The sequence below is a fragment of the Rhinoderma darwinii genome (assembly GCF_050947455.1).
Source record: "Rhinoderma darwinii isolate aRhiDar2 chromosome 5 unlocalized genomic scaffold, aRhiDar2.hap1 SUPER_5_unloc_16, whole genome shotgun sequence".
Lineage (NCBI taxonomy): Eukaryota > Metazoa > Chordata > Amphibia > Anura > Rhinodermatidae > Rhinoderma > Rhinoderma darwinii.
The window spans coordinates 472,276-498,657 of NW_027461772.1; the positions used below are offsets into that span (position 1 = coordinate 472,276).

Below are 26,382 nucleotides of genomic sequence, written 5' to 3' on the forward strand. Positions count from 1 at the left end.
CTACCTTTCTGTTTTTACCGCCTCAGTGTTTTTCCTACAGGAATGCTGCATACCTCACCGCATGAATTATAAAAAATATGAGGAAGACTGGAGACTCGGACCTTCAGTGTGGTCCGGGTCCAATGAATCCAAAGCCGCAGGTGTCGCCATTTTATTCAAAGGGAACGTTTTAATTGATCGTTTTTATGAAATTTTACCAGGCAGAATTTTAATGGTCAAAGCTTTTATAAACGGTGTTAGATGGCAGTTTTTAAACTTTTATGGTTCTACAGACAAGAAGGAAAGAGCAAAAATGCTAGAAATTTTACCCCTTTTTATCAATGATTCAGAACCACTTATTTTAGCTGGTGATTTTAATTGTATTTTAAAGGGGGAACGCCGGTTCTCGAATTCAGTAAGTCGAAACTATGATAAAACCCCGTCTATTTTAAAAGATATTACAGTGGATTTTAAACTTACTGATGTTTTTAAAAAATGCAATAGGGATCTACCTGAAGAGGACGGCGTCACCTGGAGCAATGTAAACTGCAGCTCCAGGATTGATTTTATTTTTTGCTCTTATCAAATACTGCCTTTTAAATGTGATCTTAATTCTAACGTGTTTTCTGACCATAAACTTTTATATTTTAAAGTTAATTTGAACGATCAAAGGAGAACTCCGAAGAAAGCCTGGAAATTAAACGTATCCCTTTTAGAGGATCCGCAAATTTTATCCGATTTTATCACCTTTTATAAGGGCTGCAGACGGGTAAGACATCCCAATATGCTAATTGTTTCCTGGTGGGAGAAAATGAAAATAAAGATAAGAGATTTTTTTATTAAAGCTGGGATGAAGAAAGCCAAAGAAAAATTTGAATTTTATGCTAATTTAAATACCCGTCTGCAGACCCAATACAAGTTCAGAGAACAGGGTATGCAGGTGGAGAAAGAGATCACCGAAATTAAAAAAGAAATCTCCCAGTGCCTGGAGCAGAGGGGAAAGGAGATAATCTTTCGCTCTAAGGTAAAACATCTTGAAGAAAATGAGACCTGCTCCAGGTACTTCTTCAAGAAAATAAATGATAAGCATACCCTGTTAAATGAGATAGATGGGGAAACAAATACCCAAAACATTTTAAAAAAGGTGCACGGTTTTTATGCGGATCTTTTTAATACAAAACATGTTGATGTTGATTTTATGAACGACTCATTGAAGGAGGTGGATGCTGTTTTAGATCCTGCTTCCCAAGTGTTTTTATTACAGGATATTACGGAACAGGAGATTTTAGAAACTACAAAGAGTTTTAAAACAGGTAAAGTCCCTGGCCCTGACGGTATACCTATAGAATTCTATGTTATATTTTATGGTATTTTAAAAGAGGATCTCCACCCTCTTTTTACCCAAGTTTTTAGAACAAAAGCCCTCCCGGGGTCCTGGAAGAAAGGCGAGGTGTCCCTGCTTTACAAAAAGGGGGACAAAACAGACATTAAAAATTGGAGGCCTATCACTTTGCTAAACTCTGACTACAAAATAATGGCGAAGATATGTGCGAACAGATTAAAAGCAGTGATAGGCCAGATCATACACTCCAATCAGGTCTGTGGGATACCCGGGAGGAGTATATGGGATAATTTAAACCTTTTAAAAGATGTGATCAGTGACACGAAAGAGAGAGGAGGTAAAATGGCAATTTTATCTATAGATTTTGAGAAAGCCTTCGATAGAGTGTCACATTTTTATCTTTTTAAGGTTTTAGAAAAAATGGGTATACCGGAAGGTTTTTTACAGTCTCTGAAGGCCTTTTATGAAAATTGTACTAGTAAAATTTTAGTAAAGGGTTTTAAGACACAGGATGTCCTTTTAAATTCCGGAGTGAAGCAGGGGTGTCCCTTGTCCCCACTACTTTTTATTTGTGCGATCGAGCCTCTACTCTGCAGGTTAAGAAAGGATAAGCAGATAAGCGGAGTCCCCCTGCCGGGCGGGGGGGGACTAGAGGCTAAAGTGGTGGGGTACATGGACGATGTCGCGGTCCTTTGCAGGGACACCCTGTCATTACAGAAATCCTTTAAACAGATTTACCAATTCTGTTGCTCCTCCGGTTTTTTAGTAAATTTTAATAAAAGTAACATCTTAAATATTGGCAAAATGGTTTTAATGGACATTCCAGTCCCTGTGTCAGAGTCTGTACAAATTTTAGGAGTCTCCTTCAATGAGTCAAATAATGGTTTTACCAGTTGGGACTTGGTGGCACAAAAAGTTAATCAGAAAATTTGCATGTGGAACATGAGAAAGTTAACAATGGAGGGAAAGGTTTTAATTACAAAAATGGTGATTTTACCTATTTTATTATATTTAAGTATGGTATTCCCTCCCCCTGAGATTTTATTGAAAAAAATAATTAAAGCATGTTTCACATTTTTATGGAACTCCAGGATGGAAAAGCTCAGGAGAGAGAAGGTAATATTACCCAAACCAATGGGGGGGAAAGATTTCCCCGATATAAAAGCATTCCTTTTAATAAAATTTTTTACTTTATGTCTTAATGCAGTTTTTAAGGAACATTACTGGTCATATTTTATACGTTTTAACACAGGTTATTTTATGAGGAGGAACGGTTGGTTCTCCACGGTTTTAAGCTCCCCGTATGCTTTTAACCTTTCTGGCCAGTATAAGATTTTAGAAAAAATTGTAAACCTTTTTAACTTAAAAGACAAAAATATTAACGAAGTAAAAAATAGTAAAGGAATTTTAAAAAAGATAAAAGAAAATGTTTTAGTAGCTCCCATCAGTAATTTTAATGAACAAAAATGCAAAGAAATATGGAAGATGGTGAGCGCTAAATATCTTTTTAACCCACAGAAAGATCTGGCCTGGAGCTGTGCCCACGAGTGTCTTCCATGCCGGGCATTCCAGCATCGAAGGGGACTGACCAACTCGGCTGCGTGTCCAAGGGGAGGATGTAGAGATGACGAGACAGTCTACCACCTATTCTGGGAATGTTTTTACGCGAAATCGATATGGACAAGAATCCTCCCCTTGGTACAGAAGATTACAGGACTTCGGAGATACACAAGTGATGGCGTTTTATATGGATGCCTGGAATGCCCAACACAGACTCGAAAAATGATGGCATGGAAGATCACCAACTGCGTAAAAGCAGCTCTGTGGGCGGCCAGAAACATTTTATTATTTAAGCATGAAGTTTTAGCTGTGGAAGATGTTTTAGCCATTTGTCTTAATGAAATGTACAAATATTTTCTTTTAGATAAAAAACTCTCTCCTGTTTTATGTAGAAAATGGTTTTTAAGTGAATGGAGTTCCATAATATGATGCCACCAAGTGCCCTTTTATAAATTGTTTTATATGACAATTTGTATTTATTTGTATTAAACCATGGTTGTAAATTTATGTAAATTTCTTTTGTAAAAACGTATTGATTTTCTGTAAATCTGTTCAAAATTTTAAATAAACGGTTACCTCCTTTGTTGGGGTAGTCAACTCAAAAAATCTGTTCTTATCAGTTTAATATCTGATACGTCCCCTATCTGGGGACCATATATTAAATGGATTTTTAGAACAGGGAGATGGAAATAGAGCTTGCTCTGTCCACTCCACGCATTGACCTGGTATTGCAGTATTTCCAGGACCGGTGCACCCTTCCCTTATGTGTTTACTAAAATCAGATTCCAAAAGTGCTATTTGTGTTTGCTATTGTTTTTGTCTTTCTGATGGGATCTCCCCTTTTAATCCCATTATTTCAACACCTGTTGGACAATGCATGAGTGATAATGAGCTCATTGATTAAATGCAATTAATGAATAGATTGCCACCTCTTGTTGTGTGTCGTCTGTGTTTCTGTGTTTCCGGCATTTCACATTGGAACAGCTCATTTACCTTCCTTGTCTTCTCTCCGCCCTCCCTTTTAGGTAAGTTAAAGAGCTGCACCTGAGCCAGCCACTGATTGATTGATTGATTGATTGATTGATTGATTGATTGATTGATTGATTGATTGATGCAGCACCACAGTCAAATAGTGGAGTGGAGTAGGGGAACAGCAAACAGCCAATAAAGCAGCCCGCCCGCTCGCCTGCCCGCCACAATGGACCTACCTGTGTACACTAGATGGATGTGATGGAATGTACTGTCGTCCCTACATTTCAAGAAGAAGTAAGAATTGCAGTTGCAACAAAGCCTTGCTTGCCTACAAAGAGAGCAGCAATTTGGATTTGTTACTATGTTACCTAGAAGAATAACAAACTGTGCAAGGATGGAGGTTGTAGGAGCAAGGAGAAGTTGTCTGTAAAGTTGGTGGATGCCTATTTTCCATTTTGCAGTCCCTTGTCTCCCTCTTGTGGCCTCCTGGAGGCAAATAAATGTGCAAAAAAAAGACAGCCTGGCGGCCGGCTGTTGCAGTGTTGCCCTCTCAGGCAACACTGAGTGACTGACTGAGCCTCACCGTCTTATATAAAGTTCAGACGGAACTTTGCACGTGTCATAGTGGAGCCCTCAGGATTCCAGAGCCAGCTTTCTGACATCATAATGGGGCCTCAGAGATAAAAGCCTGGGCCCAGGCAGTGTTGGTCAGTGCTGCTCAGCAGGCAGCACTGGACTGGATTAAAGCTAATACAAGTTGTGAAGGAACAAGGGGTGGCTGTGGGCATGCACTTACTGCTGCTGCTGCTGCTGCTGCTGCTGCTGCTGCCAGTATTTGCACGGCAGGAGGGCATTTGGGCGTTGCCAAGAAGGCGTTTTTATGTCGATTCCTCCTCTTTCAGCACTGCATTGTGGTGCAAGCAAAAGAAGCAAATCCTGTGTAGCTTCCTCTCCGGCCTTTATTCACCTCCCGCTTAGTAGCTGTAAATGTGTGTGAGCCTGCAGGGCCCCATGGAATTGCCTAGGAGTAGGCTGAATCGCTGCAAGGGGTGAACAGCAGTATTAGGCAGGCTCGGTCAACGCCAGGCCCATTCGGGTTATCGCTTCTCGGCCTTCTGGCTAAGATCAATTGGATTTATCCAGGAGACTTGTCAGGAGGTGCTTCCGGTACCCTTTCTCTCGGCCTGGGGGGATCGTCTGGGTTCATAGCCCAGACTTCACCCCCCTGTCGCTATTGGGAGAAAGGCCTAGTCCGGGAGCAACGGGAAGGGATCCCCAGGCAATCGGCCTGTTTCCTGCCAGACGGGAGAGATGCCAGCCAGGATTTCGTACGCATCGGGTGAGGCCCGGATGAAGAATACTATTCGTATTGAAGTGGAGGAAAGACACAGACCAAAGAAGAACTTGGAATTTATCGCCAGAGAAGTGCTTTTGGGTTCGCTTGGTCTACATCACAGGGATATTTTTTGCTTCCAGGACAACGAAGCCAAAGGAACCCACACCATCACCTTCCAGGATCTCGGGTGCTGCCAGAACGTCGTAAAGAAGGTAAACGAACTAATGTATGATGAAAAGTTTGATGGACTAGAGTTCGTATTACTTTTTGCCTATGATGAGATCCCTCTGGTAGTCTATCTCTACAATCCCCATGTAGAGACTGATGATATAACCACTTACCTTCAGAGATATTGTGATGACGTAAAATTTATGAACAAAATTAATAATGCTGTTGGATTTTGGGGAGGCAAGCGAAAATTTTTGGTCCGCTTAAAAAAAGACCCAGAGGGAATCGGAGGCATGCAGCACCCACCCTCTACCGTAGTTATTGGGAAAAGCAGAGGTTATATATTTTACCCGGGTATGCCCACATATTGCCGGCAGTGTGGACGCTTTGGACATACCCAGGTTTCCTGCAAAGATGAGAAGTTGGATAGGTGCAATAATTGTGGCCAATACGGACATCAAATGAAGAGTTGCCCCAAAGAGAGACTGTGCAATTTATGTGGGGGCAAGGGCCACATGTTCAGGGATTGCCCCAGCAGAGCCAGGAATCGTACCTACGCTGACACGGTGAAGAGTTTTGTGAAATCCACACCTGGGTCAGAGCCAAAGCGATCTTCAGTAGCGTCTGCTGAGGATCGGGTGATGATGACCCAGGGCGCCAGACAAGAGACTGTGATTTCAAGACCGGAGCCAATGTCTGCTGAATCTCTATCAGTAGACAAGGCGATGAAGGTCAAGGGCGCCTCCTGTAGCAGGAGTGCGGTTGGGACAGAGCAGGAGCCTGACACAGTTCCTGGTCAGGCCTCTGCTTGTAAGTCCCGTGGTGTTGCCATCAGTGGGTCAGAGCAGAGGGTCTCCATAACTTCAGTGGAGAGCCCTGCAATGACGACCCCAAATACCAGCCGCAAGTCCGAGCAGAAATCCCTTTCAACACCAGAGGGAGGAGCTATGCAAATGACCTCAAAGTCCCAACGTGAGAAGAGCCAGCCTAGGAAGGAGACTTCGCTGAAGACCCTTGACGACCGCTCTGAGGACCACCAAAACATCGTGGAGGAGATGGAGTCAAGCATTCCAGAGGGTGAGAAGAGAGCAGCCTCCAGTGAGCGGGGAGGAGATGACAGCGATGAGAGGGAGAATGAACCAGTAAGGAAGTGGCGGAGGGGAGTGGAACTTGACTCCCCGGATATCTGCTTGGCCGATGACGATTTGTGGTTGGGGCCGGTGACCTATCAGTTGTCTGCTTCCAACCCCCAGAACATCCAGTCGCCTGGGTCTCCTGAGCAGGAGATCTTTGGTGGGCTAGACATCCAGGAGTTTAGTTGTGGCTCGAGCATGGACGATCCGCCACCATAATATGTGTAATGCCTCTCGTCAATGTCGTCTCACTGAACGTGAGACTATTAAAGAGCCCCGCTCGTAGGGCTGCTTTGTTTTCCTTCCTAGAGACTGAGGACTTTGATTTCTGCTTGTTACAGGAGTGTGGATTTCAACACGCAATAGACTATTCGGACATTAAAAAAGATTGGAAGCTGGGTCCTTCCGTGTGGTCCGGCTCCAATGAAAATAGATCTGCTGGGGTAGGACTGCTCTGCCGTGGCTTTTCTACTATTATACATTCTGTGACTGAGATTTTACCTGGCAGAGCAATAGTAGTCCACCTGAATTTTAATGGTTTTATGTTTCGTATTTTAAATGTATATGCCTCTCCTGATAAGCAGGAGAGGGCGGAGTTAATGCAAATTTTACCATTGTTTTGTGTTGGGTCATCCCCCTTATTAGTAGGAGGAGATTTCAATTGTATATGTGAAGGAGAATGCCGGCAGGGGGGTGACCCTCTCCGCAAACTAGATAAGACCTCTTACCTGCTTAAGAATTTTTTATGCGATTTTAAGCTGAGGGATGCCTGGAAGTTGCTCTTGCCGGCAGACCTAGGCCACACATGGTCCAATGGGAGAGTGGCTTCTAGGATCGATTTTATATTTTTATCAGAGGATTTTAACCCAGTGAAATTTGTTTTAATATCTAATATATTTTCTGACCACAAACTCTTGCAGGCTAAGATAGAGTTTAGTGGTGAACTGAAGGTAAACAAGGGCCTCTGGAGGTTGAGCACGCACCTGCTGGAGGATCCTCTGACTCAGCTGGAATTTGGCCAATCCTACCAGTGTTGGCAGCAGCAGAAAAACCCCGACATACCAATGCTGACCTGGTGGGAAGAAATAAAAACAAAAATTAAGTTATTTTTTATTAAAGCAGGTAAGAGGAAAGCAAAAGAAAAGAAACAATGGTTTTATAATTTTAACACAAGGTTGCAAACACTTTTTAAATTCAAGGAGCTGGGGATAGATGTGAAAGAAGATATTGAAAGTATGAAAGCAGAAATTAAGAAATGTTTAGAGCAAAGAGGTAAACAAATTATTTTCAGATCCCGAGTTCAACATCTGGAGGAAGGAGAAAAATGTTCCAGATTTTTCTTCAAAAAAGTTATGGATAAAAGAGATGTGATTTTAAACTTGGAGGGTCAAACCTCTAGGGAAGGTATTTTAAAGTCTGCTCATGATTTTTACCAGCTCCTTTTTAATGAAAAGTGTATTGATATGTCCTTTTTAACAGATGCTCTTAATGTCCTTGATCTTAAGTTAGATGTTTTAGACCAGGAGGTTTTATCACGTGATATCAACTTAGAAGAACTTTTTACTGTTTTTAAAAGTTTTTCTTATGGGAAAGCTCCTGGTTCAGATGGACTTCCCATCGAATTTTATCTAACGTTTTGGGACATTTTAAAGGACGACCTTTTTGTGTTATTTAAAGATGCTTTTACTGTAAATATGTTGCCGGTTTCATGGAGGAGGGGGGTAGTGTCTTTGATTTTTAAAAAAGGAGATCGGACTCTGCTGGGGAACTGGAGACCTATCACCCTCCTAAATATGGAATACAAAGTAATGGCCAAGATAATTGCAAACCGGTTAAAAATAGTGATCAGCAAAATTATACATCCGGACCAGGTTTGTGGGGTTCCTGGGAGAAGTATTACTGAGACTTTAAATATAATCCGTGATGTCATATGGTATTCAAGAGACCGGAGTCAAGGTTTAGCCCTCCTAGCGCTAGATTTTGAGAAGGCTTTTGACAGAGTTTCACATTTGTACCTTTTTAATGTTTTAAAGAAAATGTCAATCCCTGAGATGATTTTAAGTCGTATTAAGGTTCTATATAAGTCTTGTTTTAGCCAAATTTCTATTAATGGGTTTTTAACCGAAAATGTGGTTTTAAAATCTGGAGTGAAGCAGGGGTGTCCGCTCTCCCCGATTTTATTTATATGTGCAATGGAGCCCCTATTGTGTCAGATACGCAAGGACAAAGTCATCAGAGGGGTTCCTATCCCTGGAGGAGGTGGCAACCAGGTAAAAGTGTTGTGCTATATGGATGATGTGACAGTAGCATGTACAGACCCTGCTTCGCTCAAAAGAACCTTAAGGTGCACAGAGTTTTTTAGCCAGGCTTCAGGTTTTAAATTAAACGTTGCAAAAAGTGAATGTCTGAGCGTTGGAGCTTGGGACGCCTCCCAGACTCCGGAAATTAGCATAAAACAAGATAAAATAAAAATTCTTGGTATCATTTTCAAAGAAACAAATGATGGGATTGACAATTGGGATGAGATTTTATGCAAAATGGAAAAAAAGATCTCTTTCTGGAACCTTAGAGAATTGACGATGGAGGGCAAGGTATTAATAATAAAAATGATCTTACTGCCGCTAATGTTATATGTGGGAATGGTTTTCCCTCCATCGGATGTTTTGATAAAAAAACTAACCAGAATTATATTTATGTTTTTATGGGGTTCAAAGATGGAAAGATTAAAAAGAGATCATATGTACAAAAGCAAGTTGAATGGTGGAAAAGATGTCCCTAATTTGCATATTTTCTTTTATGTAAAATTTTTCTGCTTCTGTTTTAAATGTTTTAATTCCAATGGCGTTTTTAGTTGTTTTTTAAAGTACGCTGCCGGTATGGTTTTTAAAAAATGGTGTATGCCTCCGTTGAATTCCCCTGTTCTTTTATGCCCCCCAAAGCATTATGTGATTTTAGAAAAGACTATACGAACATTTCATTTAAAGGACCAAGAAAGCGACGTTTTAAAGGACCAGAGGAAACTGTCTGCAATTCTAAGGGGGAATGAGGAGGTTATCCCTGTGGCAAACTATTCCCAGACGAGGTCTAGACAAGTATGGCGGAACGTCTTTGGGAAATTTCTCGCAAATGGACATATAGACCTTGCCTGGATGATGGTCCACCAGTGCCTCCCAACAAGAGACTTTCAGCACAGGAGAGGCCTGGTGGCAAGGGCAAAATGCCCAAGAGACTCTTGTGCGAATGATGAATCTGTGCTACATTTATTTTGGAACTGTCCTTACGCACAAGAAGTCTGGAGGAAAGTCGGCGTGCTTTTAAAATGGACTTGTGGATTAAAAGATCTAACATACGAATATATAATTTACGGACTATTTAATTGCCCAACTTTTAAACAGTACATGGTTTGTTGGAGTATGATAAATTGTCTTAAAAACGCCATTTGGAAAGTCAGAAATATTTTACTTTTTAAACGTGATTTTATTTCTGTGGACGAATGTATTAAACTTGCTTTTAGTGAAATGTACATATATTTTTTAAGGGACAGGAAAAACTATGGTACAAGAGATGCAAATAGTGCTTGGAATGTACAATTATGGAAAACAGTTTTATATTAATGTACATATTGTATTTTATTGTATGACGAACTTGTGAATCAATAAAATCTTTGTTGAAACCTTATCTGTTCTTATCAGTTTAATATCTGATACGTCCCCTATCTGGGGACCATATATTAAATGGATTTTTAGAACAGGGAGATGGAAATAGAGCTTGCTCTGTCCACTCCACGCATTGACCTGGTATTGCAGTATTTCCAGGACCGGTGCACCCTTCCCTTATGTGTTTACTAAAATCAGATTCCAAAAGTGCTATTTGTGTTTGCTATTGTTTTTGTCTTTCTGATGGGATCTCCCCTTTTAATCCCATTATTTCAACACCTGTTGGACAATGCATGAGTGATAATGAGCTCATTGATTAAATGCAATTAATGAATAGATTGCCACCTCTTGTTGTGTGTCGTCTGTGTTTCTGTGTTTCCGGCATTTCACATTGGAACAGCTCATTCACCTTCCTTGTCTTCTCTCCGCCCTCCCTTTTAGGTAAGTTAAAGAGCTGCACCTGAGCCAGCCACTGATTGATTGATTGATTGATTGATTGATTGATTGATTGATTGATTGATGCAGCACCACAGTCAAATAGTGGAGTGGAGTAGGGGAACAGCAAACAGCCAATAAAGCAGCCCGCCCGCTCGCCTGCCCGCCACAATGGACCTACCTGTGTACACTAGATGGATGTGATGGAATGTACTGTCGTCCCTACATTTCAAGAAGAAGTAAGAATTGCAGTTGCAACAAAGCCTTGCTTGCCTACAAAGAGAGCAGCAATTTGGATTTGTTACTATGTTACCTAGAAGAATAACAAACTGTGCAAGGATGGAGGTTGTAGGAGCAAGGAGAAGTTGTCTGTAAAGTTGGTGGATGCCTATTTTCCATTTTGCAGTCCCTTGTCTCCCTCTTGTGGCCTCCTGGAGGCAAATAAATGTGCAAAAAAAAGACAGCCTGGCGGCCGGCTGTTGCAGTGTTGCCCTCTCAGGCAACACTGAGTGACTGACTGAGCCTCACCGTCTTATATAAAGTTCAGACGGAACTTTGCACGTGTCATAGTGGAGCCCTCAGGATTCCAGAGCCAGCTTTCTGACATCATAATGGGGCCTCAGAGATAAAAGCCTGGGCCCAGGCAGTGTTGGTCAGTGCTGCTCAGCAGGCAGCACTGGACTGGATTAAAGCTAATACAAGTTGTGAAGGAACAAGGGGTGGCTGTGGGCATGCACTTACTGCTGCTGCTGCTGCTGCCAGTATTTGCACGGCAGGAGGGCATTTGGGCGTTGCCAAGAAGGCGTTTTTATGTCGATTCCTCCTCTTTCAGCACTGCATTGTGGTGCAAGCAAAAGAAGCAAATCCTGTGTAGCTTCCTCTCCGGCCTTTATTCACCTCCCGCTTAGTAGCTGTAAATGTGTGTGAGCCTGCAGGGCCCCATGGAATTGCCTAGGAGTAGGCTGAATCGCTGCAAGGGGTGAACAGCAGTATTAGGCAGGCTCGGTCAACGCCAGGCCCATTCGGGTTATCGCTTCTCGGCCTTTTGGCTAAGATCAAGTGTAGTATCTGTTCTTATCAGTTTAATATCTGATACGTCCCCTATCTGGGGACCATATATTAAATGGATTTTTAGAACAGGGAGATGGAAATAGAGCTTGCTCTGTCCACTCCACGCATTGACCTGGTATTGCAGTATTTCCAGGACCGGTGCACCCTTCCCTTATGTGTTTACTAAAATCAGATTCCAAAAGTGCTATTTGTGTTTGCTATTGTTTTTGTCTTTCTGATGGGATCTCCCCTTTTAATCCCATTATTTCAACACCTGTTGGACAATGCATGAGTGATAATGAGCTCATTGATTAAATGCAATTAATGAATAGATTGCCACCTCTTGTTGTGTGTCGTCTGTGTTTCTGTGTTTCCGGCATTTCACATTGGAACAGCTCATTCACCTTCCTTGTCTTCTCTCCGCCCTCCCTTTTAGGTAAGTTAAAGAGCTGCACCTGAGCCAGCCACTGATTGATTGATTGATTGATTGATTGATTGATTGATTGATTGATTGATTGATTGATTGATGCAGCACCACAGTCAAATAGTGGAGTGGAGTAGGGGAACAGCAAACAGCCAATAAAGCAGCCCGCCCGCTCGCCTGCCCGCCACAATGGACCTACCTGTGTACACTAGATGGATGTGATGGAATGTACTGTCGTCCCTACATTTCAAGAAGAAGTAAGAATTGCAGTTGCAACAAAGCCTTGCTTGCCTACAAAGAGAGCAGCAATTTGGATTTGTTACTATGTTACCTAGAAGAATAACAAACTGTGCAAGGATGGAGGTTGTAGGAGCAAGGAGAAGTTGTCTGTAAAGTTGGTGGATGCCTATTTTCCATTTTGCAGTCCCTTGTCTCCCTCTTGTGGCCTCCTGGAGGCAAATAAATGTGCAAAAAAAAGACAGCCTGGCGGCCGGCTGTTGCAGTGTTGCCCTCTCAGGCAACACTGAGTGACTGACTGAGCCTCACCGTCTTATATAAAGTTCAGACGGAACTTTGCACGTGTCATAGTGGAGCCCTCAGGATTCCAGAGCCAGCTTTCTGACATCATAATGGGGCCTCAGAGATAAAAGCCTGGGCCCAGGCAGTGTTGGTCAGTGCTGCTCAGCAGGCAGCACTGGACTGGATTAAAGCTAATACAAGTTGTGAAGGAACAAGGGGTGGCTGTGGGCATGCACTTACTGCTGCTGCTGCTGCTGCCAGTATTTGCACGGCAGGAGGGCATTTGGGCGTTGCCAAGAAGGCGTTTTTATGTCGATTCCTCCTCTTTCAGCACTGCATTGTGGTGCAAGCAAAAGAAGCAAATCCTGTGTAGCTTCCTCTCCGGCCTTTATTCACCTCCCGCTTAGTAGCTGTAAATGTGTGTGAGCCTGCAGGGCCCCATGGAATTGCCTAGGAGTAGGCTGAATCGCTGCAAGGGGTGAACAGCAGTATTAGGCAGGCTCGGTCAACGCCAGGCCCATTCGGGTTATCGCTTCTCGGCCTTTTGGCTAAGATCAAGTGTAGTATCTGTTCTTATCAGTTTAATATCTGATACGTCCCCTATCTGGGGACCATATATTAAATGGATTTTTAGAACAGGGAGATGGAAATAGAGCTTGCTCTGTCCACTCCACGCATTGACCTGGTATTGCAGTATTTCCAGGACCGGTGCACCCTTCCCTTATGTGTTTACTAAAATCAGATTCCAAAAGTGCTATTTGTGTTTGCTATTGTTTTTGTCTTTCTGATGGGATCTCCCCTTTTAATCCCATTATTTCAACACCTGTTGGACAATGCATGAGTGATAATGAGCTCATTGATTAAATGCAATTAATGAATAGATTGCCACCTCTTGTTGTGTGTCGTCTGTGTTTCTGTGTTTCCGGCATTTCACATTGGAACAGCTCATTCACCTTCCTTGTCTTCTCTCCGCCCTCCCTTTTAGGTAAGTTAAAGAGCTGCACCTGAGCCAGCCACTGATTGATTGATTGATTGATTGATTGATTGATTGATTGATTGATTGATTGATTGATGCAGCACCACAGTCAAATAGTGGAGTGGAGTAGGGGAACAGCAAACAGCCAATAAAGCAGCCCGCCCGCTCGCCTGCCCGCCACAATGGACCTACCTGTGTACACTAGATGGATGTGATGGAATGTACTGTCGTCCCTACATTTCAAGAAGAAGTAAGAATTGCAGTTGCAACAAAGCCTTGCTTGCCTACAAAGAGAGCAGCAATTTGGATTTGTTACTATGTTACCTAGAAGAATAACAAACTGTGCAAGGATGGAGGTTGTAGGAGCAAGGAGAAGTTGTCTGTAAAGTTGGTGGATGCCTATTTTCCATTTTGCAGTCCCTTGTCTCCCTCTTGTGGCCTCCTGGAGGCAAATAAATGTGCAAAAAAAAGACAGCCTGGCGGCCGGCTGTTGCAGTGTTGCCCTCTCAGGCAACACTGAGTGACTGACTGAGCCTCACCGTCTTATATAAAGTTCAGACGGAACTTTGCACGTGTCATAGTGGAGCCCTCAGGATTCCAGAGCCAGCTTTCTGACATCATAATGGGGCCTCAGAGATAAAAGCCTGGGCCCAGGCAGTGTTGGTCAGTGCTGCTCAGCAGGCAGCACTGGACTGGATTAAAGCTAATACAAGTTGTGAAGGAACAAGGGGTGGCTGTGGGCATGCACTTACTGCTGCTGCTGCTGCTGCTGCTGCTGCCAGTATTTGCACGGCAGGAGGGCATTTGGGCGTTGCCAAGAAGGCGTTTTTATGTCGATTCCTCCTCTTTCAGCACTGCATTGTGGTGCAAGCAAAAGAAGCAAATCCTGTGTAGCTTCCTCTCCGGCCTTTATTCACCTCCCGCTTAGTAGCTGTAAATGTGTGTGAGCCTGCAGGGCCCCATGGAATTGCCTAGGAGTAGGCTGAATCGCTGCAAGGGGTGAACAGCAGTATTAGGCAGGCTCGGTCAACGCCAGGCCCATTCGGGTTATCGCTTCTCGGCCTTTTGGCTAAGATCAAGTGTAGTATCTGTTCTTATCAGTTTAATATCTGATACGTCCCCTATCTGGGGACCATATATTAAATGGATTTTTAGAACAGGGAGATGGAAATAGAGCTTGCTCTGTCCACTCCACGCATTGACCTGGTATTGCAGTATTTCCAGGACCGGTGCACCCTTCCCTTATGTGTTTACTAAAATCAGATTCCAAAAGTGCTATTTGTGTTTGCTATTGTTTTTGTCTTTCTGATGGGATCTCCCCTTTTAATCCCATTATTTCAACACCTGTTGGACAATGCATGAGTGATAATGAGCTCATTGATTAAATGCAATTAATGAATAGATTGCCACCTCTTGTTGTGTGTCGTCTGTGTTTCTGTGTTTCCGGCATTTCACATTGGAACAGCTCATTCACCTTCCTTGTCTTCTCTCCGCCCTCCCTTTTAGGTAAGTTAAAGAGCTGCACCTGAGCCAGCCACTGATTGATTGATTGATTGATTGATTGATTGATTGATTGATTGATTGATGCAGCACCACAGTCAAATAGTGGAGTGGAGTAGGGGAACAGCAAACAGCCAATAAAGCAGCCCGCCCGCTCGCCTGCCCGCCACAATGGACCTACCTGTGTACACTAGATGGATGTGATGGAATGTACTGTCGTCCCTACATTTCAAGAAGAAGTAAGAATTGCAGTTGCAACAAAGCCTTGCTTGCCTACAAAGAGAGCAGCAATTTGGATTTGTTACTATGTTACCTAGAAGAATAACAAACTGTGCAAGGATGGAGGTTGTAGGAGCAAGGAGAAGTTGTCTGTAAAGTTGGTGGATGCCTATTTTCCATTTTGCAGTCCCTTGTCTCCCTCTTGTGGCCTCCTGGAGGCAAATAAATGTGCAAAAAAAAGACAGCCTGGCGGCCGGCTGTTGCAGTGTTGCCCTCTCAGGCAACACTGAGTGACTGACTGAGCCTCACCGTCTTATATAAAGTTCAGACGGAACTTTGCACGTGTCATAGTGGAGCCCTCAGGATTCCAGAGCCAGCTTTCTGACATCATAATGGGGCCTCAGAGATAAAAGCCTGGGCCCAGGCAGTGTTGGTCAGTGCTGCTCAGCAGGCAGCACTGGACTGGATTAAAGCTAATACAAGTTGTGAAGGAACAAGGGGTGGCTGTGGGCATGCACTTACTGCTGCTGCTGCTGCTGCTGCTGCTGCTGCTGCCAGTATTTGCACGGCAGGAGGGCATTTGGGCGTTGCCAAGAAGGCGTTTTTATGTCGATTCCTCCTCTTTCAGCACTGCATTGTGGTGCAAGCAAAAGAAGCAAATCCTGTGTAGCTTCCTCTCCGGCCTTTATTCACCTCCCGCTTAGTAGCTGTAAATGTGTGTGAGCCTGCAGGGCCCCATGGAATTGCCTAGGAGTAGGCTGAATCGCTGCAAGGGGTGAACAGCAGTATTAGGCAGGCTCGGTCAACGCCAGGCCCATTCGGGTTATCGCTTCTCGGCCTTTTGGCTAAGATCAAGTGTAGTATCTGTTCTTATCAGTTTAATATCTGATACGTCCCCTATCTGGGGACCATATATTAAATGGATTTTTAGAACAGGGAGATGGAAATAGAGCTTGCTCTGTCCACTCCACGCATTGACCTGGTATTGCAGTATTTCCAGGACCGGTGCACCCTTCCCTTATGTGTTTACTAAAATCAGATTCGAAAAGTGCTATTTGTGTTTGCTATTGTTTTTGTCTTTCTGATGGGATCTCCCCTTTTAATCCCATTATTTCAACACCTGTTGGACAATGCATGAGTGATAATGAGCTCATTGATTAAATGCAATTAATGAATAGATTGCCACCTCTTGTTGTGTGTCGTCTGTGTTTCTGTGTTTCCGGCATTTCACATTGGAACAGCTCATTCACCTTCCTTGTCTTCTCTCCGCCCTCCCTTTTAGGTAAGTTAAAGAGCTGCACCTGAGCCAGCCACTGATTGATTGATTGATTGATTGATTGATTGATTGATGCAGCACCACAGTCAAATAGTGGAGTGGAGTAGGGGAACAGCAAACAGCCAATAAAGCAGCCCGCCCGCTCGCCTGCCCGCCACAATGGACCTACCTGTGTACACTAGATGGATGTGATGGAATGTACTGTCGTCCCTACATTTCAAGAAGAAGTAAGAATTGCAGTTGCAACAAAGCCTTGCTTGCCTACAAAGAGAGCAGCAATTTGGATTTGTTACTATGTTACCTAGAAGAATAACAAACTGTGCAAGGATGGAGGTTGTAGGAGCAAGGAGAAGTTGTCTGTAAAGTTGGTGGATGCCTATTTTCCATTTTGCAGTCCCTTGTCTCCCTCTTGTGGCCTCCTGGAGGCAAATAAATGTGCAAAAAAAAGACAGCCTGGCGGCCGGCTGTTGCAGTGTTGCCCTCTCAGGCAACACTGAGTGACTGACTGAGCCTCACCGTCTTATATAAAGTTCAGACGGAACTTTGCACGTGTCATAGTGGAGCCCTCAGGATTCCAGAGCCAGCTTTCTGACATCATAATGGGGCCTCAGAGATAAAAGCCTGGGCCCAGGCAGTGTTGGTCAGTGCTGCTCAGCAGGCAGCACTGGACTGGATTAAAGCTAATACAAGTTGTGAAGGAACAAGGGGTGGCTGTGGGCATGCACTTACTGCTGCTGCTGCTGCTGCTGCTGCCAGTATTTGCACGGCAGGAGGGCATTTGGGCGTTGCCAAGAAGGCGTTTTTATGTCGATTCCTCCTCTTTCAGCACTGCATTGTGGTGCAAGCAAAAGAAGCAAATCCTGTGTAGCTTCCTCTCCGGCCTTTATTCACCTCCCGCTTAGTAGCTGTAAATGTGTGTGAGCCTGCAGGGCCCCATGGAATTGCCTAGGAGTAGGCTGAATCGCTGCAAGGGGTGAACAGCAGTATTAGGCAGGCTCGGTCAACGCCAGGCCCATTCGGGTTATCGCTTCTCGGCCTTTTGGCTAAGATCAAGTGTAGTATCTGTTCTTATCAGTTTAATATCTGATACGTCCCCTATCTGGGGACCATATATTAAATGGATTTTTAGAACAGGGAGATGGAAATAGAGCTTGCTCTGTCCACTCCACGCATTGACCTGGTATTGCAGTATTTCCAGGACCGGTGCACCCTTCCCTTATGTGTTTACTAAAATCAGATTCCAAAAGTGCTATTTGTGTTTGCTATTGTTTTTGTCTTTCTGATGGGATCTCCCCTTTTAATCCCATTATTTCAACACCTGTTGGACAATGCATGAGTGATAATGAGCTCATTGATTAAATGCAATTAATGAATAGATTGCCACCTCTTGTTGTGTGTCGTCTGTGTTTCTGTGTTTCCGGCATTTCACATTGGAACAGCTCATTCACCTTCCTTGTCTTCTCTCCGCCCTCCCTTTTAGGTAAGTTAAAGAGCTGCACCTGAGCCAGCCACTGATTGATTGATTGATTGATTGATTGATTGATTGATTGATTGATTGATTGATTGATTGATTGATTGATTGATGCAGCACCACAGTCAAATAGTGGAGTGGAGTAGGGGAACAGCAAACAGCCAATAAAGCAGCCCGCCCGCTCGCCTGCCCGCCACAATGGACCTACCTGTGTACACTAGATGGATGTGATGGAATGTACTGTCGTCCCTACATTTCAAGAAGAAGTAAGAATTGCAGTTGCAACAAAGCCTTGCTTGCCTACAAAGAGAGCAGCAATTTGGATTTGTTACTATGTTACCTAGAAGAATAACAAACTGTGCAAGGATGGAGGTTGTAGGAGCAAGGAGAAGTTGTCTGTAAAGTTGGTGGATGCCTATTTTCCATTTTGCAGTCCCTTGTCTCCCTCTTGTGGCCTCCTGGAGGCAAATAAATGTGCAAAAAAAAGACAGCCTGGCGGCCGGCTGTTGCAGTGTTGCCCTCTCAGGCAACACTGAGTGACTGACTGAGCCTCACCGTCTTATATAAAGTTCAGACGGAACTTTGCACGTGTCATAGTGGAGCCCTCAGGATTCCAGAGCCAGCTTTCTGACATCATAATGGGGCCTCAGAGATAAAAGCCTGGGCCCAGGCAGTGTTGGTCAGTGCTGCTCAGCAGGCAGCACTGGACTGGATTAAAGCTAATACAAGTTGTGAAGGAACAAGGGGTGGCTGTGGGCATGCACTTACTGCTGCTGCTGCTGCTGCTGCTGCTGCTGCCAGTATTTGCACGGCAGGAGGGCATTTGGGCGTTGCCAAGAAGGCGTTTTTATGTCGATTCCTCCTCTTTCAGCACTGCATTGTGGTGCAAGCAAAAGAAGCAAATCCTGTCTGGCTTCCTCTCCGGCCTTTATTCACCTCCCGTGTAGCTGTGAGTGTGTGAGCCTGCAGGGCCCCATGGAATTGCCTAGGAGTAGGCTGAATCGCTGCAAGGGGTGAACAGCAGTATTAGGCAGGCTCGGTCAACGCCAGGCCCATTCGGGTTATCGCTTCTCGGCCTTTTGGCTAAGATCAAGTGTAGTATCTGTTCTTATCAGTTTAATATCTGATACGTCCCCTATCTGGGGACCATATATTAAATGGATTTTTAGAACAGGGAGATGGAAATAGAGCTTGCTCTGTCCACTCCACGCATTGACCTGGTATTGCAGTATTTCCAGGACCGGTGCACCCTTCCCTTATGTGTTTACTAAAATCAGATTCCAAAAGTGCTATTTGTGTTTGCTATTGTTTTTGTCTTTCTGATGGGATCTCCCCTTTTAATCCCATTATTTCAACACCTGTTGGACAATGCATGAGTGATAATGAGCTCATTGATTAAATGCAATTAATGAATAGATTGCCACCTCTTGTTGTGTGTCGTCTGTGTTTCTGTGTTTCCGGCATTTCACATTGGAACAGCTCATTCACCTTCCTTGTCTTCTCTCCGCCCTCCCTTTTAGGTAAGTTAAAGAGCTGCACCTGAGCCAGCCACTGATTGATTGATTGATTGATTGATTGATTGATTGATTGATTGATTGATGCAGCACCACAGTCAAATAGTGGAGTGGAGTAGGGGAACAGCAAACAGCCAATAAAGCAGCCCGCCCGCTCGCCTGCCCGCCACAATGGACCTACCTGTGTACACTAGATGGATGTGATGGAATGTACTGTCGTCCCTACATTTCAAGAAGAAGTAAGAATTGCAGTTGCAACAAAGCCTTGCTTGCCTACAAAGAGAGCAGCAATTTGGATTTGTTACTATGTTACCTAGAAGAATAACAAACTGTGCAAGGATGGAGGTTGTAGGAGCAAGGAGAAGTTGTCTGTAAAGTTGGTGGATGCCTATTTTCCATTTTGCAGTCCCTTGTCTCCCTCTTGTGGCCTCCTGGAGGCAAATAAATGTGCAAAAAAAAGACAGCCTGGCGGCCGGCTGTTGCAGTGTTGCCCTCTCAGGCAACACTGAGTGACTGACTGAGCCTCACCGTCTTATATAAAGTTCAGACGGAACTTTGCACGTGTCATAGTGGAGCCCTCAGGATTCCAGAGCCAGCTTTCTGACATCATAATGGGGCCTCAGAGATAAAAGCCTGGGCCCAGGCAGTGTTGGTCAGTGCTGCTCAGCAGGCAGCACTGGACTGGATTAAAGCTAATACAAGTTGTGCAGGAACAAGGGGTGGCTGTGGGCATGCACTTACTGCTGCTGCTGCTGCTGCTGCTGCTGCCAGTATTTGCACGGCAGGAGGGCATTTGGGCGTTGCCAAGAAGGCGTTTTTATGTCGATTCCTCCTCTTTCAGCACTGCATTGTGGTGCAAGCAAAAGAAGCAAATCCTGTGTAGCTTCCTCTCCGGCCTTTATTCACCTCCCGCTTAGTAGCTGTAAATGTGTGTGAGCCTGCAGGGCCCCATGGAATTGCCTAGGAGTAGGCTGAATCGCTGCAAGGGGTGAACAGCAGTATTAGGCAGGCTCGGTCAACGCCAGGCCCATTCGGGTTATCGCTTCTCGGCCTTTTGGCTAAGATCAAGTGTAGTATCTGTTCTTATCAGTTTAATATCTGATACGTCCCCTATCTGGGGACCATATATTAAATGGATTTTTAGAACAGGGAGATGGAAATAGAGCTTGCTCTGTCCACTCCACGCATTGACCTGGTATTGCAGTATTTCCAGGACCGGTGCACCCTTCCCTTATGTGTTGACTAAAATCAGATTCCAAAAGTGCTATTTGTGTTTGCTATTGTTTTTGTCTTTCTGATGGGATCTCCCCTTTTAATCCCATTATTTCAACACCTGTTGGACAATGCATGAGTGATAATGAGCTCATTGATTAAATGCAATTAATGAACAGATTGCCACCTCTTGTTGTGTGTCGTCTGTGTTTCTGTGTTTCCGGCATTTCACATTGGAACAGCTCATTCACCTTCCTTGTCTTCTCTCCGCCCTCCCTTTTAGGTAAGTTAAAGAGCTGCACCTGAGCCAGCCACTGATTGATTGATTGATTGATTGATTGATTGATTGATTGATTGATTGATTGATTGATTGATGCAGCACCACAGTCAAATAGTGGAGTGGAGTAGGGGAACAGCAAACAGCCAATAAAGCAGCCCGCCCGCTCGCCTGCCCGCCACAATGGACCTACCTGTGTACACTAGATGGATGTGATGGAATGTACTGTCGTCCCTACATTTCAAGAAGAAGTAAGAATTGCAGTTGCAACAAAGCCTTGCTTGCCTACAAAGAGAGCAGCAATTTGGATTTGTTACTATGTTACCTAGAAGAATAACAAACTGTGCAAGGATGGAGGTTGTAGGAGCAAGGAGAAGTTGTCTGTAAAGTTGGTGGATGCCTATTTTCCATTTTGCAGTCCCTTGTCTCCCTCTTGTGGCCTCCTGGAGGCAAATAAATGTGCAAAAAAAAGACAGCCTGGCGGCCGGCTGTTGCAGTGTTGCCCTCTCAGGCAACACTGAGTGACTGACTGAGCCTCACCGTCTTATATAAAGTTCAGACGGAACTTTGCACGTGTCATAGTGGAGCCCTCAGGATTCCAGAGCCAGCTTTCTGACATCATAATGGGGCCTCAGAGATAAAAGCCTGGGCCCAGGCAGTGTTGATCAGTGCTGCTCAGCAGGCAGCACTGGACTGGATTAAAGCTAATACAAGTTGTGAAGGAACAAGGGGTGGCTGTGGGCATGCACTTACTGCTGCTGCTGCTGCCAGTATTTGCACGGCAGGAGGGCATTTGGGCGTTGCCAAGAAGGCGTTTTTATGTCGATTCCTCCTCTTTCAGCACTGCATTGTGGTGCAAGCAAAAGAAGCAAATCCTGTGTAGCTTCCTCTCCGGCCTTTATTCACCTCCCGCTTAGTAGCTGTAAATGTGTGTGAGCCTGCAGGGCCCCATGGAATTGCCTAGGAGTAGGCTGAATCGCTGCAAGGGGTGAACAGCAGTATTAGGCAGGCTCGGTCAACGCCAGGCCCATTCGGGTTATCGCTTCTCGGCCTTTTGGCTAAGATCAAGTGTAGTATCTGTTCTTATCAGTTTAATATCTGATACGTCCCCTATCTGGGGACCATATATTAAATGGTTTTTTAGAACAGGGAGATGGAAATAGAGCTTGCTCTGTCCACTCCACGCATTGACCTGGTATTGCAGTATTTCCAGGACCGGTGCACCCTTCCCTTATGTGTTGACTAAAATCAGATTCCAAAAGTGCTATTTGTGTTTGCTATTGTTTTTGTCTTTCTGATGGGATCTCCCCTTTTAATCCCATTATTTCAACACCTGTTGGACAATGCATGAGTGATAATGAGCTCATTGATTAAATGCAATTAATGAACAGATTGCCACCTCTTGTTGTGTGTCGTCTGTGTTTCTGTGTTTCCGGCATTTCACATTGGAACAGCTCATTCACCTTCCTTGTCTTCTCTCCGCCCTCCCTTTTAGGTAAGTTAAAGAGCTGCACCTGAGCCAGCCACTGATTGATTGATTGATTGATTGATTGATTGATTGATTGATTGATTGATTGATTGATTGATGCAGCACCACAGTCAAATAGTGGAGTGGAGTAGGGGAACAGCAAACAGCCAATAAAGCAGCCCGCCCGCTCGCCTGCCCGCCACAATGGACCTACCTGTGTACACTAGATGGATGTGATGGAATGTACTGTCGTCCCTACATTTCAAGAAGAAGTAAGAATTGCAGTTGCAACAAAGCCTTGCTTGCCTACAAAGAGAGCAGCAATTTGGATTTGTTACTATGTTACCTAGAAGAATAACAAACTGTGCAAGGATGGAGGTTGTAGGAGCAAGGAGAAGTTGTCTGTAAAGTTGGTGGATGCCTATTTTCCATTTTGCAGTCCCTTGTCTCCCTCTTGTGGCCTCCTGGAGGCAAATAAATGTGCAAAAAAAAGACAGCCTGGCGGCCGGCTGTTGCAGTGTTGCCCTCTCAGGCAACACTGAGTGACTGACTGAGCCTCACCGTCTTATATAAAGTTCAGACGGAACTTTGCACGTGTCATAGTGGAGCCCTCAGGATTCCAGAGCCAGCTTTCTGACATCATAATGGGGCCTCAGAGATAAAAGCCTGGGCCCAGGCAGTGTTGATCAGTGCTGCTCAGCAGGCAGCACTGGACTGGATTAAAGCTAATACAAGTTGTGAAGGAACAAGGGGTGGCTGTGGGCATGCACTTACTGCTGCTGCTGCTGCCAGTATTTGCACGGCAGGAGGGCATTTGGGCGTTGCCAAGAAGGCGTTTTTATGTCGATTCCTCCTCTTTCAGCACTGCATTGTGGTGCAAGCAAAAGAAGCAAATCCTGTGTAGCTTCCTCTCCGGCCTTTATTCACCTCCCGCTTAGTAGCTGTAAATGTGTGTGAGCCTGCAGGGCCCCATGGAATTGCCTAGGAGTAGGCTGAATCGCTGCAAGGGGTGAACAGCAGTATTAGGCAGGCTCGGTCAACGCCAGGCCCATTCGGGTTATCGCTTCTCGGCCTTTTGGCTAAGATCAAGTGTAGTATCTGTTCTTATCAGTTTAATATCTGATACGTCCCCTATCTGGGGACCATATATTAAATGGATTTTTAGAACAGGGAGATGGAAATAGAGCTTGCTCTGTCCACTCCACGCATTGACCTGGTATTGCAGTATTTCCAGGACCGGTGCACCCTTCCCTTATGTGTTTACTAAAATCAGATTCCAAAAGTGCTATTTGTGTTTGCTATTGTTTTTGTCTTTCTGATGGGATCTCCCCTTTTAATCCCATTATTTCAACACCTGTTGGACAATGCATGAGTGATAATGAGCTCATTGATTAAATGCAATTAATGAATAGATTGCCACCTCTTGTTGTGTGTCGTCTGTGTTTCTGTGTTTCCGGCATTTCACATTGGAACAGCTCATTCACCTTCCTTGTCTTCTCTCCGCCCTCCCTTTTAGGTAAGTTAAAGAGCTGCACCTGAGCCAGCCACTGATTGATTGATTGATTGATTGATTGATTGATTGATTGATGCAGCACCACAGTCAAATAGTGGAGTGGAGTAGGGGAACAGCAAACAGCCAATAAAGCAGCCCGCCCGCTCGCCTGCCCGCCACAATGGACCTACCTGTGTACACTAGATGGATGTGATGGAATGTACTGTCGTCCCTACATTTCAAGAAGAAGTAAGAATTGCAGTTGCAACAAAGCCTTGCTTGCCTACAAAGAGAGCAGCAATTTGGATTTGTTACTATGTTACCTAGAAGAATAACAAACTGTGCAAGGATGGAGGTTGTAGGAGCAAGGAGAAGTTGTCTGTAAAGTTGGTGGATGCCTATTTTCCATTTTGCAGTCCCTTGTCTCCCTCTTGTGGCCTCCTGGAGGCAAATAAATGTGCAAAAAAAAGACAGCCTGGCGGCCGGCTGTTGCAGTGTTGCCCTCTCAGGCAACACTGAGTGACTGACTGAGCCTCACCGTCTTATATAAAGTTCAGACGGAACTTTGCACGTGTCATAGTGGAGCCCTCAGGATTCCAGAGCCAGCTTTCTGACATCATAATGGGGCCTCAGAGATAAAAGCCTGGGCCCAGGCAGTGTTGGTCAGTGCTGCTCAGCAGGCAGCACTGGACTGGATTAAAGCTAATACAAGTTGTGAAGGAACAAGGGGTGGCTGTGGGCATGCACTTACTGCTGCTGCTGCTGCTGCTGCTGCTGCCAGTATTTGCACGGCAGGAGGGCATTTGGGCGTTGCCAAGAAGGCGTTTTTATGTCGATTCCTCCTCTTTCAGCACTGCATTGTGGTGCAAGCAAAAGAAGCAAATCCTGTGTAGCTTCCTCTCCGGCCTTTATTCACCTCCCGCTTAGTAGCTGTAAATGTGTGTGAGCCTGCAGGGCCCCATGGAATTGCCTAGGAGTAGGCTGAATCGCTGCAAGGGGTGAACAGCAGTATTAGGCAGGCTCGGTCAACGCCAGGCCCATTCGGGTTATCGCTTCTCGGCCTTTTGGCTAAGATCAAGTGTAGTATCTGTTCTTATCAGTTTAATATCTGATACGTCCCCTATCTGGGGACCATATATTAAATGGATTTTTAGAACAGGGAGATGGAAATAGAGCTTGCTCTGTCCACTCCACGCATTGACCTGGTATTGCAGTATTTCCAGGACCGGTGCACCCTTCCCTTATGTGTTTACTAAAATCAGATTCCAAAAGTGCTATTTGTGTTTGCTATTGTTTTTGTCTTTCTGATGGGATCTCCCCTTTTAATCCCATTATTTCAACACCTGTTGGACAATGCATGAGTGATAATGAGCTCATTGATTAAATGCAATTAATGAATAGATTGCCACCTCTTGTTGTGTGTCGTCTGTGTTTCTGTGTTTCCGGCATTTCACATTGGAACAGCTCATTCACCTTCCTTGTCTTCTCTCCGCCCTCCCTTTTAGGTAAGTTAAAGAGCTGCACCTGAGCCAGCCACTGATTGATTGATTGATTGATTGATTGATTGATTGATTGATTGATGCAGCACCACAGTCAAATAGTGGAGTGGAGTAGGGGAACAGCAAACAGCCAATAAAGCAGCCCGCCCGCTCGCCTGCCCGCCACAATGGACCTACCTGTGTACACTAGATGGATGTGATGGAATGTACTGTCGTCCCTACATTTCAAGAAGAAGTAAGAATTGCAGTTGCAACAAAGCCTTGCTTGCCTACAAAGAGAGCAGCAATTTGGATTTGTTACTATGTTACCTAGAAGAATAACAAACTGTGCAAGGATGGAGGTTGTAGGAGCAAGGAGAAGTTGTCTGTAAAGTTGGTGGATGCCTATTTTCCATTTTGCAGTCCCTTGTCTCCCTCTTGTGGCCTCCTGGAGGCAAATAAATGTGCAAAAAAAAGACAGCCTGGCGGCCGGCTGTTGCAGTGTTGCCCTCTCAGGCAACACTGAGTGACTGACTGAGCCTCACCGTCTTATATAAAGTTCAGACGGAACTTTGCACGTGTCATAGTGGAGCCCTCAGGATTCCAGAGCCAGCTTTCTGACATCATAATGGGGCCTCAGAGATAAAAGCCTGGGCCCAGGCAGTGTTGGTCAGTGCTGCTCAGCAGGCAGCACTGGACTGGATTAAAGCTAATACAAGTTGTGAAGGAACAAGGGGTGGCTGTGGGCATGCACTTACTGCTGCTGCTGCTGCTGCTGCTGCCAGTATTTGCACGGCAGGTGGGCATTTGGGCGTTGCCAAGAAGGCGTTTTTATGTCGATTCCTCCTCTTTCAGCACTGCATTGTGGTGCAAGCAAAAGAAGCAAATCCTGTGTAGCTTCCTCTCCGGCCTTTATTCACCTCCC

At 44.7% G+C, this 26,382-nt stretch overlaps 11 non-coding genes and 1 pseudogene across 11 annotated transcripts; all 12 read left to right on the plus strand.

Annotated features, from left to right (window-relative positions):
• The first annotated feature begins 3,453 nt into the window (after positions 1–3,453).
• LOC142685937 (U2 spliceosomal RNA) lies at positions 3,454–3,640 on the plus strand. The gene has a single exon (XR_012855359.1). It is a non-coding gene; the product is annotated as a U2 spliceosomal RNA (small nuclear RNA).
• A 6,510-nt stretch (positions 3,641–10,150) lies between these two features.
• LOC142685948 (U2 spliceosomal RNA) lies at positions 10,151–10,321 on the plus strand (annotated as a pseudogene).
• A 1,289-nt stretch (positions 10,322–11,610) lies between these two features.
• On the plus strand, positions 11,611–11,801 carry LOC142686014 (U2 spliceosomal RNA). Its single transcript, XR_012855401.1, has one exon. It is a non-coding gene; the product is annotated as a U2 spliceosomal RNA (small nuclear RNA).
• A 1,301-nt stretch (positions 11,802–13,102) lies between these two features.
• On the plus strand, positions 13,103–13,293 carry LOC142686015 (U2 spliceosomal RNA). The gene has a single exon (XR_012855402.1). It is a non-coding gene; the product is annotated as a U2 spliceosomal RNA (small nuclear RNA).
• Positions 13,294–14,599: 1,306 nt separating this feature from the next.
• Positions 14,600–14,790, plus strand: LOC142686017 (U2 spliceosomal RNA). Its single transcript, XR_012855404.1, has one exon. It is a non-coding gene; the product is annotated as a U2 spliceosomal RNA (small nuclear RNA).
• A 1,304-nt stretch (positions 14,791–16,094) lies between these two features.
• On the plus strand, positions 16,095–16,285 carry LOC142686018 (U2 spliceosomal RNA). Its single transcript, XR_012855405.1, has one exon. It is a non-coding gene; the product is annotated as a U2 spliceosomal RNA (small nuclear RNA).
• A 1,283-nt stretch (positions 16,286–17,568) lies between these two features.
• LOC142686019 (U2 spliceosomal RNA) lies at positions 17,569–17,759 on the plus strand. Its single transcript, XR_012855406.1, has one exon. It is a non-coding gene; the product is annotated as a U2 spliceosomal RNA (small nuclear RNA).
• A 1,320-nt stretch (positions 17,760–19,079) lies between these two features.
• LOC142686020 (U2 spliceosomal RNA) lies at positions 19,080–19,270 on the plus strand. The gene has a single exon (XR_012855407.1). It is a non-coding gene; the product is annotated as a U2 spliceosomal RNA (small nuclear RNA).
• A 1,298-nt stretch (positions 19,271–20,568) lies between these two features.
• LOC142686021 (U2 spliceosomal RNA) lies at positions 20,569–20,759 on the plus strand. The gene has a single exon (XR_012855408.1). It is a non-coding gene; the product is annotated as a U2 spliceosomal RNA (small nuclear RNA).
• Positions 20,760–22,057: 1,298 nt separating this feature from the next.
• Positions 22,058–22,248, plus strand: LOC142685916 (U2 spliceosomal RNA). The gene has a single exon (XR_012855345.1). It is a non-coding gene; the product is annotated as a U2 spliceosomal RNA (small nuclear RNA).
• A 1,298-nt stretch (positions 22,249–23,546) lies between these two features.
• LOC142686022 (U2 spliceosomal RNA) lies at positions 23,547–23,737 on the plus strand. Its single transcript, XR_012855409.1, has one exon. It is a non-coding gene; the product is annotated as a U2 spliceosomal RNA (small nuclear RNA).
• Positions 23,738–25,027: 1,290 nt separating this feature from the next.
• LOC142686024 (U2 spliceosomal RNA) lies at positions 25,028–25,218 on the plus strand. Its single transcript, XR_012855410.1, has one exon. It is a non-coding gene; the product is annotated as a U2 spliceosomal RNA (small nuclear RNA).
• The last annotated feature ends 1,164 nt before the right edge of the window (positions 25,219–26,382 follow it).